Source organism: Lampris incognitus, chromosome 2 (assembly GCF_029633865.1).
Source record: "Lampris incognitus isolate fLamInc1 chromosome 2, fLamInc1.hap2, whole genome shotgun sequence".
Classification (NCBI taxonomy): Eukaryota; Metazoa; Chordata; class Actinopteri; order Lampriformes; family Lampridae; genus Lampris; species Lampris incognitus.
The window spans coordinates 43,316,274-43,330,410 of NC_079212.1; the positions used below are offsets into that span (position 1 = coordinate 43,316,274).

At 47.2% G+C, this 14,137-nt stretch overlaps 1 long non-coding RNA gene across 1 annotated transcript; it reads left to right on the forward strand.

Moving 5' to 3' along the window:
* The first annotated feature begins 855 nt into the window (after window positions 1-855).
* LOC130108422 (uncharacterized) lies at window positions 856-2,581 on the forward strand. The gene is made up of 3 exons (XR_008809880.1): window positions 856-1,432; window positions 1,647-1,864; window positions 2,185-2,581. It is a non-coding gene; the product is annotated as an uncharacterized LOC130108422 (long non-coding RNA).
* The last annotated feature ends 11,556 nt before the right edge of the window (window positions 2,582-14,137 follow it).

Below are 14,137 nucleotides of genomic sequence, written 5' to 3' on the forward strand. Positions count from 1 at the left end.
ATACATTTCTTTGTGACCGCAAACTGATTTGACCAATTATTGTGTGGACTTATACGACCAATTTTATAATGTCAAATTACTATCCTTCAGCGTTATATTAATGACTTTTTATTTAAGTGGATCTGGGAAGGCTTTGGCTGTATACTGCTGAACAAACAATATAGGGACCCATTTGAAATCTCCCCAAAATCCGCCGGTCCTTATCCACACTTTGAAAAAGTGGGTTTAATTGAACTGGGCGGGCGTTTTGGTTTAGAACTAATTCAGCATGGTGTCGTATCAGAACAGCTAGTAAAGACCAACGCTGGCCATGTGCGTTGGTCTTTACTAGCACAGGTGACGAAGCCCCATTTTACTCCAGAAAACACTTCCCACGTTAATTAAAACACTTACACGTGTGAATAAATTACTCTTAACGGATTTTTTTAATCTAAACTTTATATACCTGATCTGTATAGCCGTATTTCAGGTTTAGACATGGCGAGCAGCAGTTTCCTCTGCCGGTAGTTCTCCTTCTTTAGACGTGAAATTCCAGCCTCATTAACTGCGGCTGTTTTTCCAAACTCCGCGACCATGTGGGTGACCGGCTGGCCATTCTGACCATTCCCTGACGTCGGCGGTTTTAACTTCAACATTTTCAGTCAGTGATTAAAACAGGCTGCATACACCTGAAACCACACGCCCGGCACAACGGCACCAGCAACTTCTTCTTCTTCTTCTTCGTGTTCTTCTTCGTCGTCGTCGTCTTCTTCTTCTTCGTCCTCTTCGTTTTCTTCCTCGACTTCTTCGTCTACTCCCCCTTTTTCTTCCTGGTTTTTATTGGCGGTTGGCGTCCGTTCTTCCATTGCCCCCCCCCCCAATTTACTTACGCTTGAATAGACATAATTTTTATTTATATAGAGGAATTATTTGTCATCAAACACGGGGGATGCGCCCGCAGCGTGGCTGCCAGAAGAACGTTACCCCACCGTTGGTGACCGTCTCGGCCTGGTATGAAGACGGCTAGCGAAATTCCCATACGTCACAACGGTTTGATTTTAGTTTTAAAATGTTTTCCGCCTACCCAAACAGGTTGTCACCCAGTGATAAGACCGGTTATGCTACGAAATTAACCTTGGTGAATGGGATACGTCTTTATTAATGACTAGACTAAATGGCCCAGCCTTCATATTCACCTGATCGATACACCAGGTCTTTATTCCCGGGAGAACTTGAAAGCGTACACGTCTCTGGATGCATACAGCTATGCTAGTAGCGGTCATGTCCAGGACATACTATTTCATGATGACTAAGTTGAAAACTTTGTAGCGCTGAGGACTGGGGTGCTGCCTAGCCAAAGACGGGGCAATAATATGGAGATGTACAAGGTCTGGGTTATTGTGAACAAGAGAAACGACTGTATTCTGACTGCGAACTGCACCTGCATGGCTGGGTATGTAACTTAAGTTAATTGACTAAATACTCTCAGCTTTCCATTACAAATTAACCTCTTCAGTCACTGTCGTTGTGCAGTAAACACAATTTCACTGCTCATATGCTGCAATTATACAGCTGTGCCTGCGAGCATATCTAGCCTGAACACCATTTAAACCAATGTGTTTTACATTAGATTGCTAGGAATTAATCTCTATACTATTTTCTTGCAGCTTGGGGTCATGCTGCAGGCATGCTGCTGCACTTATGCTCAAAGTTGAGCTGTGGGTCAGATATGGAAAGACCGAGAAGTCTTGTACCTCAGGGACAAACTAGTGGCTCCTCACATTCAAAAGAGAGGTGAAGCCAGCCAGACTGAGTGAAATCTGCACCAGAAAGCCAAAGAGGACAGACACCTAACTGCAACCAGCCAGAAAGGCCAATGTAAAAGGTAAATATATTTTATATTCAAAAAAAATAATTTGCATCATGTAAAGATATTACTATCACACACATTGCACCCAGGGGTGTAGTGGAGGGTAAACCCAGCTAAACTCATTTTACCCACCATCTTTAAATGAGGCTGAGTGTTTACTCGCTTATTTTCTAATCAACTGTGTTGATAAATGAGGGGAAACAAGGTGGGTAAACTCTCCACTCGACAGAGTTTACCCACTTCTGTATTTACCACTACACCCCTGATTGTACCACATTGTATCCCACACAATTATATTCATGTGTTATCTAACATCTATTTTATTATGTATTCAGAGCTGAGGGATGAAGACATAAAGAAAGTGAAACTACTGGAACCTAAGGCAGCTGTGCTCACTAGCCTGGACTGCAGTGGCACATACAAGCACCTACAGTCTGCTCCCACTGTGAAAGGCCAGAGATCAAAAAGATAACCACCTGTGCAAAGTGCAAGAACCATTTCCTCTACGAATGTGCAAAAATCAAAAGAAATGTTGTAGATTGGTATTGTGAACAGTGCAAAAAATGAGTGAAACAAATCATTTAATGCAGTAATAAATTGGCATTGCCTGTAGTTGTAGCTTACATTAAAACAATTGCATGTTGAATTAATCTCAATAACATTTTTTAACAATAAGTGTACATCTTGCAAAAAAAAAACATTGCCTCATGTCACTGCTGCTGTACCTGCACATAAAAGTATGACTAACAAAAACCTTGAACCTTGAAATTTATCTTTGACTCTACATACTGAAAAATGTCGATTATAATTTCATGGATGATTCATCAAAACATTGACAAGTTATTTTCCAGGGACTATACATTTACAAATGTTTGTTAATGCTGCACATACAATGACCATGTCATCTAAGAGGTCTACCTGTGTGAGTGGAGTAACAGTTGTCAGAATTTTGAAATTCTTCCATCTACCTGTTACTCTTTCAATATGTATTCTCACGCTAGACAAACGCCTTGCTGTTTCCACTTCTTGAACAGAGAGCTGCTTTTTACCTTTGGTAAAGTGAGGAATTCTAAAGGTGGAACCGCCTACGGCAAGCTCATCTCTGATGGTAAAACCACGATCTGCTGGTGTCTCATCATTTACTTCTAGAAGGTCATAAAATCCAGACTCAGCTGTAAATTGCTTATCAGAAACACGCCCACCCCAACCTGCGGACAGGAAAGTGATGACTCCTGCAGGTGACATGCCAACCAAATACTTAACTGTGTTGTGGCTCTTATAATTCGAATATGTTTGGGCTCTGGAGGTTAGATTCGTGGGTCTGTTAATAACAATTTCAGTGCAGTCAATAATGCATCTGCAGCGCGTGTATTTAGCTTTAAAACATTTGGGCATATTCCTTAATATTGCATGCTTGCTTGGCCACTTGATGAGAGGTTTTCGCACTTTTCTAAAACAATGCCACTAAGTGCTTCACCAAAAAATAAATAAATACAACCAGACAGCTGAAACAAATACAACACAACGGGGTAAACATAAACATTTACCAACTATATACAGATATAGATGTTTATAAAACGTATATTCTAAAAAGAATGACGTTATAACAGGATGACAATAGTTCAGTGGTGGGGAGTGTAAAGATCTTGAAATAAATACTGTAGCGACTGGGCAGGGTTACCAACTGTCCCGTATTAGCCGGCATGTCCCTTATATTGGGCCAGATTGATTTGGTCCATACGTGACCTCCCTTGTCCCGTTTATTGACCGCTACTCTACTCTAACCACCAGAGGGCACTCTCACAATTGTATCAAATCTGCTATAACAGCAGTAGCAGCAGTGCTGATCACGACGGGTGAGCATGCTCACCTATCATCCGGTAGAGGAGCTCAATCAGGAGTCGTGACAACTTTCTCTTTCGGCTACACAACGTGCACCATTTATTCCTTCACCATAACAACAACAAAAACCCGCGCAGCGGAAGTGTGTCACTGTAAACACGAACCGAGAAAACAGCAGCTGTAAACAAACGTTACTACTAGCTCAATAAGGGGAATTATGTATCCCTATAACCACTACACACGTCCCCCCAGAATTCGCCTTAATACGAAAAGTCAGTTTGGCGAGGGACCGCGGTGCGCGTTGTGACGGATGAAAACATGCTCCGCCGACCGCAGCTCCGTGGGGACATAGGACTGAAAGCCGCCATGCTGAGAAGTGGGGACTGGTGCAAAAGCCCTGGCTTCCCCCTGCAGCGCAGTCCTTTGGCAGCTGGCGGACCAGGGAGATGTGGCGGTGGGACCCGAAGTGGCTGTCCGTAGACCAGTTCGGCGGATGAGGACTGGAGGTCCTCCTTGGGGGACGTCCTGACCCCAAGCATGACCCAAGGCAGTTTGTCGACCCAGCGGTCGTCCTTGAGGGTAGCCCGCAATGCGGCCTTTATCGAGCTATGGAACCTCTCGACCAATCCATTAGCTTGAGGGTGATACACTGTGGTGCGATTGAGCCTCACCCCTAGTCCCGCGGCGATCTCCTCCCAGAGCGCTGACGTGAATTGCGGCCCTCTGTCCAAGGAGAGGTCAGATGGGGTGCCAAAGCGGGCGACCCAGGTTCCGATGAACGCTCGGGCAACCTCAGGCGCTGTCGTGGATGAAAGCGGGACGGCCTCTGGCCATTGCGTGGTCCTGGCGACCATGGTGAGCAGGTATGTGAAACCACGGGAGGGGGGTAGGGGGCCTACCAGGTCCACATTAACGTGGTCGAACCTCCTCTCGGGTACCGTGAAAGGTATCGGGCGCTTTGACGTGCCGGAGCACTTTGGAGCGTTGGCAATCCACACAGGTGTCAGCCCAGTCCCTCACATCCTTTTTGAGTCCATGCCAGACAAACTTTGCCGCCACCAGCCTCTGTGAGGTCTTTCTGCTAGGGTGAGACAGCCCATGGACTGCGTCGAAGAACCGCCGCTTCAAAGCAGTCGAAACGACGGGGAGGGGCTGACCCGTAGAGACATCGTACAGGAGCGTGCGCCGGCGTCGTCGAAAGCCACATCCTCCAACTGCATCCCTGTGACGGCGGTCCTGCATGCCTGCACTCTTGGGTCGGCGGCCTGGTCAGTCGCCATCTGACTGTAGTCGAGTCCCAAATGGGCGGCCCCAGCGATGGCCCAGCCGGGAGAGACAGTCGCGACCGGGTTGGACTTCCCAGCGACATGCATCACGTCGGTGGTAAACTCTGAGATGTAGGCCAACTGTCGCTGCTGGCGGGCTGACCACGGCTCTGCCATCTTGGCCATCGCGAACACCAGCGGTTTGTGATCGACGAAAGCCGTGAACTGACGGCCCTCCAGTAGGAAACGAAAGTGCCTAACAGCGAAGAAAAGGCCAAGCAGCTCACGATCAAAGGTGCTGTATTTGCACTCTCTCAGGTTCAACTGCCGGCTGAAGAAGGCAAGCGGCTGCCACGCGCCGCTCACCCACTGCTCGTAAACCACGCCGACAGCGTAGTCCGAAGCATCTGTCGTGATGGCGATGGGCGCTCCAGATATAGGGTGTGCCAGCATCGCCGCGTCAGCCAGGGCGGCCTTCACATCCTTAAAAGCCTTGTCCCTCTCTGCAGACCAGTCCACGGCGTGTTTGGGAGCTGTGCCCTTCAGAGCCTCATATAGGGGGCGGAGGAGATCGGCAGCCCGGGGATGAACCGGTGGTAGAAGGACACCATGCCAATGAACTCCCGGAGGGACTGGGCCGTGTGTGGGCGTGGAAAGTCTGCGACGGCCTCCACCTTAGATGGAAGGGGGGCCGCCCCGTCCTTGGTGACCCGGTGGCCCAGGAAGTCGATGGTGGCAAACTGGCATTTGGCCGGTTTAACTATCAACCCGTGCAGGCTGAGCCTCTCGAAAAGGGCTCTGATGTGGGACAAGTGCTCGGACACGGAGGCGCTAGCGACCAGGATGTCAAACAGGTACACAAAGAGGAAAGGCAGGTCCCGCAACACTGAGTGCATGAGGCGTTGGAAGGACTGCGCGGCGTTCTTGAGCCCAAACGGTATGCGCAAGAACTCGAAGAGTCCGAACAGAGTTGTCACAGCCGTTTTTGGGACATCAGCGGGATGGACGGGTACCTGGTGGTATCCACGGATGAGGTCCACCTTGGAAAAGATCACTTTCTCAGCCAGGTGGGTGGAGAAATCTTGGATGTGAGGGACCGGGTAGCGGTCTGGTGTTGTTGCGTCATTGAGCCGACGGTAGTCACCACATGGACGCCACCGACCGCCAGGCTTAGGCACTATGTGGAGGGGTGAAGCCCACGGGCTGTTGGAGCGGCGGATGATGCCGAGGCGCTCCATGTTCTCAAAGTCCGCCTTGGCGACAGAGAGCTTGGTCGGGTCGAGGCGCCGAGCTCGGGCGTGCACCGGTGGGCTAGTGGTGACGATGTGGCGCTCAACCCCATGTTTGGTCGTAGATGACGAGAATGTGGGCTGAGTGAGGTCAGGGAACTCAGAGAGAAGATGGAGAAACAGAGCATGCAGGACAGCCTGACGGAGCTTGTATCGCTGAGTGTACACGCGTGTGAAGCGAAGGTGACGGCGTCAATCAGGCGTCGATTCCTGACGTCCACCAGCAGCCCATGAGCACAAAGGAAATCTGCACCGAGGAGGGGAAATGCCATGTCGGCGGTGACAAAATCCCAGCTGAACCGCTGTCCGTTAAAACACATGTCAATGTGCCTCGTGCCGCACGTATGGATAGAGCTGCCGTTAGCAGCTTCCATGGGAGGGCCGTGAGCGCCCGACAGGGTGTCCACACTCGATGCAGGTACGACACTCCTCTTGTTAAAGTGTGTTGTTTCCTTCTACTAATGAGACGTTACAACTCGTTTCAACCCCACTGGGCTATAAACTTTAATGATAACTTCGGCACGTAAGGTTATGCATCATGCTCGGTCCGTTATTCCAGGTGCGACAACATAAACGACCCCTGTGTAAACAAGGAACTAAACAATGGTTCCTAACAATAGTTCCTATTGTTACATCCTTTCTCTTTTCAGAGTTTCTTCTTTTTTTTAGAACCTTTAATACATTTTTTAATTGTCTATTGCTGTAAAAAATAAAATACAAACAAAACTCTTTGCTACTAACAGTGTACGAATATCAACATTCAAAATGTTTTTCATATTAACAATGACATACACTCACTGGCCACTTTATTAGGTACACCTTGCTAGTACCGGGTTGGACCCCCTTTTGCCTTCAGAACTGCCTTAATCCTTCGTGGCATAGATTCAACAAGGTACTGGAAACATTCCTCAGAGAGTTTGGTCCATATTGACATGATAGCATCACGCAGTTGCTGCAGATTTGTCGGCTGCACATCCATGATGCGAATCTCCCGGTCCACCACATCCCAAAGGTGCTCTATTGGATTGAGATCTGGTGACTGTGGAGGCCATTTGAGTACAGTGAACTCATTGTCATGTTCAAGCAACCAGTCTGAGATGATTCGAGCTTTATGACATGGCGTGTTATCCTGCTGGAAGTAGCCATCAGAAGATGGGAACACTGTGGTCATAAAGGGATGGACATGGTCAGCAACAATACTCAGGTAGGCTGTGGCGTTGACACGATGCTCAATTGGTACTAAGGGGCCCAAAGTGTGCCAAGAAAATATCCCCCACACCATTACACCACCACCACCAGCCTGAACCGTTGATACAAGGCAGGATGGATCCATGCTTTCATGTTGTTGACGCCAAATTCTGACCCTACCATCCGAATGTCGCAGCAGAAATTGAGACTCATCAGACCAGGCAACGTTTTTCCAATCTTCTATTGTCCAGTTTTGGTGAGCCTGTGCGAATTGTAGCCTCAGTTTCCTGTTCTTAGCTGACAGGAGTGGCACCCGGTGTGGTCCTCTGCTGCTGTAGCCCATCTGCCTCAAGGTTCGACGTGTTGTGCGTTCAGAGATGCTCTTCTGCATACCTCGGTTGTAATGAGTGGTTATTTAAGTTACTGTTGCCTTTCTATCAGCTCGAACCAGTCTGGCCATTCTCCTCTGACCTCTGGCATCAACAAGGCATTTTCGCCCACAGAACTGCCGCTCACTGGATATTTTCTCTTTTTTGGACCATTCTCTGTAAACCCTAGAGATAGTTGAAAATCCCAGTAGATCAGCAGTTTCTGAAATACTCAGACCAGCCCGTCTGGCACCAACAACCATGCCACGTTCAAAGTCACTTAAATCACCTTTCTTCCCCATTCTGATGCTCGGTTTGAACTGTAGCAGATCGTCTTGACCATGTCTACATGCCTAAATGCATTGAGTTGCTGCCATGTGATTGGCTGATTAAAAATTCGCGTTAACGAGCAGTTGGACAGGTGTGCCTAATAAAGTGGCCGGTGAGTGTATATTTATCAGTTACTTATAGCTCCTAATGAAAATGAACATTATCAACGACTTTGTATCAAAGTGCTATGGCTTTTCTTCACAGTTTAACATAACCAATGTTTAAATGAATACCTCAACTTGCAGATAACCAGGTGAACAAGAACACATGTACACAACATTTGTGATTCACTTTTTTTCCTTTTTTTTCATTCATGCCCCCCCCCCCAAAGTCCATTAGTGCTACAGATCCATTCATCTGTGTGAGGTCACAAAGTCTTTGTATCGCTGCGGCTGCCCAACAGAGCGGCCTGATCTGGTGGTAACAGGGTTGGCCCTGTCACCAGTGTCCTAGGTTTTGTTTCCTGCTAAGACACTGCGAGAAGGAACACTCTCTGAATGTCCGGGTTCAACACTCTCTGGCTGACTGGGGCTGCTGATCTCCATGTCCATAGTGTCAGTGAAGATTGCCCCTGGTGCATGCCTGAGGTGTCTGCGATTTCTCCTGATGACACCACCCGTGTGCAGCTGGACCTCATAGGATCTCCTATCAACCGGCCTCAGCACCTTGCCCACTCTCCAGCCAGTGTGGGGTGCGAGAGGCTGAACTCTCACACATTCACCTGGGGCAAGCGTGTCCAAGTCTTTAGCCGACCTGTCGTAGTATGCCCTCTGCCGTTGTTGGTTATTTTGTAAATCCTGTTTCACCTGCACAACTTTCGGCTGCAACAGGCTTGCCTTGGTTGGCAGTAGTGTTTTGGTACGGCGACTGAGCAGCCGCTGTGCTGGTGTGGTATCAGTACCCTGTGATGGTGTGTTGCGGTGGTCCAGAAGGGCGAGATAAGGATCCTGTCCAGCAGCCTTGGCTTTGAGCAAGAGCCTTTTTGCTGTCTTAACGGCTGACTCAGCTTTGCCGTTGCTTTGCGGGTAACCTGGTGATGAGGTTTTATGTTGAAATCCCCACAGTCGACTGAACTTCTGGAATTCTTGTGACGAACACTGTGGGCCATTGTCCGAGATTACAATATCTGGGATACCTTGGCGGGCAAAATGAGCTTTCAGCTTCTGTATCACTGTGGTTGACTTGGTATCTGCCAGGTAATCTATTTCCCAAAAATTTGCGAAAAAATCAACAATTATGAGGTAGTCTTTGTTTTCAAACATGAACAGATCCGTGCCCACCTTTGCCCACGGCCTGCTTGGCACATCATGTGACATTAGTGTTTCTTTTTGTTGCTTAATGTCCATTGATCTGCAGATGTCACACTTTGCTATATATGATTTTATTTGGTCGTTCATGCCCTGCCAATAGACACACTCCCTAGCCCTCCGTAGGCATCCTTCCACACCCAGATGTGATGCGTGTAGGCGGCAAGTGATGTCTTTCCTCAATGCATCAGGGATGACAGCGCGCTCACTCCTGAACACTATTCCATCTTGGTGGCTTAACTCCTCTTGGAATGAGAAGTAGGGCTTGATTTCCCTTGGTGTTTTTGACTTATCGTCAGGCCATCCTTGCTGCATCATTTTGATGAGAAGCTGCAGTGTTTCATCCTCTTTTGTGGCAGATCGTATATCATGTAGCCTGTCTGCTGCGATAGGTAAGTGTTGTGCCATGTTGACAGTCTCTACTTCTGCATCCGGTGCACTCTCAGGAAGATAAGCTCTGCTCAGAGTGTCTGCTAGCAGCATGTCTCTACCTGGCACATATACTACATCTAGATCATACTTTTGTATGCGCCGCATCATTCCCTGCAGCCTTTTGGGTGCACTTAGCAGAGGTTTTCTCACTATTGTTTCCAACGGCTTGTGATCACTTTGCACCGTCACTTTTCGGCCGTATGTGTACTGGTGAAATCTTTCCATGCTAAAAACCATTGCTAAGAACTCCTTTTCTATTTGTGCATACCCACGCTCTGTTTGAGTGAGTGCTCTGCTTGCAAATGCTATTGGCTTACCCATCTGCATGAGCGCTGCGCCAAAGCCTGTGTCTGAAGCGTCACACTGCACTGTGAGTTCCTCATCTGGGTTGTAATATTTCAGTACTGGGACCTTTGCTATAGTCTCTTTCAATTTGAGGAAAGCCTCCTCGTGCTGTGCTGTCCAGTTCCACTCCCTGTTTTTGTGTGTCAAATCTCTCAACACTATGCACTGGTCTGAGAGGTGGGGACAAAACTTGGCTAGATAATTTACCATACCTAGCAGCCTTTTGCACTCCTTTCACATCAGTCGGTGCCGGCATCTTCTCAACGGCAAGCACTTTCTCTGGATCCGCCCTGAGTCCATCAGCCGTCAGGCGGTGTCCAATGTATGTGGTCTCCTTTTGTCTCAGCTTGAATTTGTCTTTGTTCAGCTTGATGTTCTTTTGTCTGCATCTTTCAAGAAACAGTCTCAGTTTTCCATCATGGTCACGCTCAGCTTCCTCCTGTGTTTCCCCTTGGCCTGTGATCAGTACATCGTCAGCTATAATGTACAAGCCCGGTACACCGTCCAGCGCTTGTGTGAGCTTTCTCTGAAAGATTTCTGGGGCCGGACTTATCCCCATTGGCATCCTCAGCCACCTGTAACGTCCGAATGGAGTGGCAAATGTTGTTAAATAGCTGGACTCCTCCTCCAGCTGCACATGCCAGAATCCACTCTTGACATCACACACTGGGAAACACTTTTGCTTTTGACAAGTCCGGTAAAATGTCCTCAATGGTTGGCAGTGGGAAGTGACTGCGCTTTAGAGCTTTGTTCAAAGGCTTGGGATCGATACACACTCTTGGTTTCCCACTTGGTTTCTGTACCACCACCATTGCACTGATCCAATCTGTACTGCATTCCACAGGTGTTATGATCCCTCTTTGCTGTAGATCCTGTAGCTCGTCCTTCAGTGGTTTCATCATGGCGACTGGGACCCGCCTCTTTGGCAGCTGTACTGGTTTCACTGTGCTGTCCACCTCTATTTTGTATTTTCCCTCGAGGCAGCCATCACCAATGAACACATCAGCATACTCATCTTTAATTTGTCCCATTATCCACTGTCCTGTTGTTGTCTCTGTTGTGACAATACTGTCTATTGTCATGATGTTTTCATATTGCACTTTTATCAATTTCATGGCCTCACTGGCTCTCCTACCCAGCAGAGGCACTGTACCAGCTGCATTCACCACCTGGAACTCTAAGCGATATAGCTTGTTGTTTCTCGGGTTTCTTATTTTCACTTTACATTTTCCCAGTGGTTTTAATTTGGTTTTATTGTACATAACTGGTACACTCTTCGTGTGTTCTAATTTGGCATCTGGATTCAGCAGGTTAATTGGGATGATATTGCAACTGGCACCACAGTCTATTTGGAATTTGATCATGTCCTTGCCTAGAAGCATGCCAGCATAGAGAAGCTGAGTTTTCTTCATTTTCTCAGTTTCTTTTACACAGGTGATAATATCTTCATATTCATCACTCTCAGATTCAGTTGTTATTTTACTTACATATTTCTTTTTCCTTAGTTCCGGTTTTACTCTGCATTTTGCTGCAAAGTGGTTCTCTCTTCCACACTTTGTGCACTTCTTCCCAAACGCTGGGCACTTTTGTTTACTTTTCTCATGCGTTTTTCCACAATATCTGCACTCCACAGTGTTGCTCGTCTGTTTCCGATACTGTGCTCCTTGCACTGCATGTACCTCTTCCACCATCGATCCCGAGATGGTTTTCACATTGTCCTTTGAGAGCTCAGCGGCCCTGCACAGCTGCAAACATGTGTCCAGTGTCAAGTTTTTCTCTCGGAGCAGTCTTTCTCTTACGATTGTGTTGTTACCTCCACACACAATCCGATCCCGAATGAGCGAGTCTCTCACTGTCCCAAAGTTGCATGTTCTTGCCAACACTCTCAGTTCCATGACATAATGGTCTATATTTTCACTGGTGCCCTGGTTTCTTGTAAAATAACGATAACGTTCCACAGTCTCGTTAACGCTGGGGTCGCAGTGATCATCAAACTTCTTGATAACGTCATCTAACTTCCATGCATCTTTCGGCGTGTCGCCCAGTAACGTGTCCATAAGTTCCCTGCCGCTCTCCCCGACAAGATAGCTGAACATTTTCACCCTCTGTTTGTCATCGGCGTCAGCCATGGCTAAATCCACATACAGAGCAAACTCGTCCCTCCAGGCCTTCCATGTCTTCGAAAGGTTGCTTGAGTCCAGACATAACGTTTGCGGTGGTTTTAGCCCATCCATGTCACACGGCAGTCTCACGCTAGCAGCTAATGCTAACATATACTGAACGTTGCTTAGGAACACTAACCGCTCTCCCGCTCCTAGAAACTTTTCCGCACCAAACTTCAAACCGAGTCGTCCGCCGCTGCCACCATGTTAAAGTGTGTTGTTTCCTTCTACTAATGAGACGTTACAACTCGTTTCAACCCCACTGGGCTATAAACTTTAATAATAACTTCGGCACGTAAGGTTATGCATCATGCTCGGTCCGTTATTCCAGGTGCAACAACATAAACGACCCCTGTGTAAACAAGGAACTAAACAATGGTTCCTAACAATAGTTCCTATTGTTACACCTCTGCGCCCCAGTGTCGCATAGGAAACGCCGTCCCGAGATGGAGTCTTGCAGGAAAAGTAGCCTGTTGTCCTCCACGCCAACGCCCATGGCCACTAGTGAGCGCCGGCCTTGGTGTTTCCCGACGAGCTGAAATTGCACGGGGAGTTGCACTTTTTCGCCTTGGCCCCGAACTTTGCATGGTAAAAGCACAGGCCGGGCTACTGTCGCCGACTGGGGGTTGCCGCGGCGACCACCATTGAGTCACCAGGTGGTGGCGTGTGGGGGTGGGCAGGGGTGAGCGCGAACGCGCAGTGCTGCTGTTGGCTGGCCAGGAAGAACTTGTCAGCTTTAAAGGAGCTGGGCCTGAGAGTAGGAACATTGTACGCCGGCCTGATAGAGACGGCCTTAGAGTAGAAGCACTATGTGCACCAACCTCATTAGGATGGCCTTGAAGTAGGAATGCTATGCACATAAATCTGATTAGGACACGCGCTACACCTGAAAGACAACATGAGGGAAACGGGACCGACAGTGACGAAAGGAAACCAAGAAGAAGAAGATCACGCCTGTCTCCGAAAAACACCACGCCTTGTTGTTTTAGTATTTAAGATTATGTTCTTCCACTATTTGGCAGATGACTCCCGGTTGCACCGAAGGTATGTCTCCAGCGCTGCAGCATTACCTGTGAACTATTTGTTGTGTGCCAAATAAAATGACACGAACCAGCAAGAAGTCGTCTGACTTCTTATGTCGACCTGAATCAAAGAACCAGGCGAGTCTTTTGCAAAAGATAAGACTCAACAGCTTCTTCAGCTAGCTTGCGGCAATCCAAAAATGAGTATACTTAAAGTATATTTTTAAGTATACTTTAAGTTAAGTCCAAGTATACTTGTAGACTTATATTTATAGTATACTTGTAGTATACTTGCTAAAATACTAAATTCGGACCACTTGAAGTATACTATGAGTATACTCTGAGTAAAGTACACTATTGCTTTACTTACAATTTACTTGAATTGCACTATTCTTATACTTAAAAGTATACTACGCATATACTCTAGTTGTACTTGAATTGCACTTTTTTATACTCAAATTATACTATGTATCAACTTAAAATACACTACTCCTTTACTTACAATTTACTTGAAATGCACTATTCTTATACTTAAAGTATACTACGCATTTACTCTAGTTGTTCTTGAATTACACTATATTTATGCTTAAAGTATATCACTCATATACTAAAATTATACTATGTGTAAACTTATGTACAATTCAGTTGTATCAAACTATTCATATACTTTGTGCCTTGTGGCACATAAGGCCTTCACAGAGCTCCTCCACTTCTCACGATCGGCTGCTGCAGTCCTCA